Source organism: Fukomys damarensis, unplaced genomic scaffold (genome assembly GCF_012274545.1).
Source record: "Fukomys damarensis isolate Sample0158 unplaced genomic scaffold, DMR_v1.0_HiC HiC_scaffold_14, whole genome shotgun sequence".
In the NCBI taxonomy this organism is placed as follows: domain Eukaryota; kingdom Metazoa; phylum Chordata; class Mammalia; order Rodentia; family Bathyergidae; genus Fukomys; species Fukomys damarensis.
Window position 1 is genome coordinate 6,521,977 of NW_022900926.1, and position 2,183 is coordinate 6,524,159.

Consider the following 2,183-nt stretch of genomic DNA (forward strand, 5'->3'; position numbering starts at 1 on the left):
AGGCTTGGCTGAGAACAGAGTGAAGGACAGAGCGACCAAACTGACAGTGTGGTCACTTTCAGAGAGATCATATGGTTTTTAAGCTCTCAAGAAGAAAAGCAACTCCCTTGGTAGCTCAGTTCTGTTGTGTGACATGGAGAATTATTCCTGAAAATTCAGCCTAGAACATCATTTTCAATGATTCCAAACATTCCACAAACCATTTATGCCCTGTTCTCTTTAAACTGTGCTAGATTTTGTTCTCTGTAAATGTAACTATAAAATAATATGCCACAAATATAGCCATAAAATCGAGTGTTTATCCTTAGAAACACATGGTCTTGGTTCACTGTTGTCTGAGTTATTGCCTTGACCTTCTAACTGGAAAAGCTAACTCTGTCTACCCATATGCTTAGAGTTCTTCAAGAGGCTTCATCCTAGGCATTAGATCCCAGAGCCTCTGCAGCAGGCCGATTCTGTTTCCTTTCTTCTCCACCTGTCCATCTGCCCTGCTTCTCCCCTGTCAAGCTCCCTTGCTCATTTTATGCTCCATTCTTCAGGCTCCAAACCCATATCCATGGGTTGACCCTATAGGATTCTTCTTTTATGTCACCTTATGCAGATAACTAAAGTTTTTAAGGCCCAGCTCTGGTATTTCCTTTTCTGTAAATCCTTTTCTTGACTCATCTTGATGGAAGCAGAGCTCCTCTTTCTGTGCACTGCACGAACATTCCTATGCTCCCCTCACCGTCTTGAGCCATGTACATCGTCCTGTAAGTCACATCTTGCTATGAACACATCTTTGTGTTTCTAGGCCCACTAAGGATGCAGTCTACTCTACAGGAATGCCTTTAATAAATAATTCACTAATAAAATATCAACCACATACAAGAAATAGAAAAGTGTTAGGCAGTCTCTATTATCAACAAATATTTATCAAGTGCCTACTTGATTTATCGATTAGATTCTAAGGCTGCATCACACTGGATTCTAGGCATACGGTAGAAGAAAGGAATTGGTTAGGGCTTAGAGTGTAGTTGGAGAGACAATAAAATATCAGTAACTTGTTATAAGTGCCATAGAAGAAATAAATAATAAGGTCCCAAAAGAGAGCCAGAACTCTGGGACTTCTAAAGGGAATTTCAGTTTAGAAGGGACAAAATCAAGCCTGACAGAATACACACATGAGCACACACAGTCTCCCCCTCTCTCCTCCCTCCCCCTTAGTGTTTAAAACTTTACAAGGGAAAAAATTTTCCAAAAAGATCTATAATTTGCAAGTAACTTGTTTAGGAATTCCCAGAGGAGACATTTGTGATTCACTTATGATCTACCAGCCATGGAAGCCCAGGGTTCAGTACTTCGGATGCAGACCCTCAAAGAACTTAAAGAATGTTATGGTTTATATCTAGATGGTCCCCCAAAGCCTTACGTGCTGATAGGTGGGCTTCTCCGAGGTGATCAAGGGTGTGATACTCATTATTAGACTAGTGTACTGATGAGCTGATAGTTAAATGTGATTTGGCAGGTACACCCTGATTGGAGCAATGGGTCACCGAGGGTGTGGCCTGGAAGATCTCTCTCCCTCCTCCTCCCTTGATTCCTCTCTGCTCTCCACCCCCCTGCCATGAGCTCTTCCTCCTCTGTCAGGCCCCTTTGCCACGTCAGCCTGCCTTGGAGCCAGCTGACCATGAACGGAAAGCTCTATAAACTCTGAGCCAAAATAAACTTTTCCTCCTCAGAGCTTTAGGTATTGGGTATTGTGTCTCAGCTATAAGAAAGTAATTAAGACACTGAAGTTTTTAAAAAACGGATGTTGGTTTTCTAGGCTCTGAAAGAGCCCAGGAGAAGGCCCCAACAGCCAGGCTTGAGGCCTAACGGTGTAATGCCCTAGCTCTGGGAAATCTCCACCTCCCAAAGTCTCGCTGCCCCAAAGTCAGCTTCTTGTGTCCAGTGAACTGACACGTGCCCAAATCCCGCAGCCAGTGTGAGCTTTGTGTGTGGTACCCTTTCTTGTTCCTGCCTGGGCCCTGTAGACAGCACACAGTGGTGACCAGGTCTTCTCCTGGCTTCCTGGCACCAAGTTTCAGTGGTTAATTTATTGCAAGAAGCTGTTTGCGTTCTAAATGCCTGTTAATAAAAATATACATAAATGAAGGAGGATAAAATAAAACTGAGAACAAAAACACACCAAAGGCCATGAG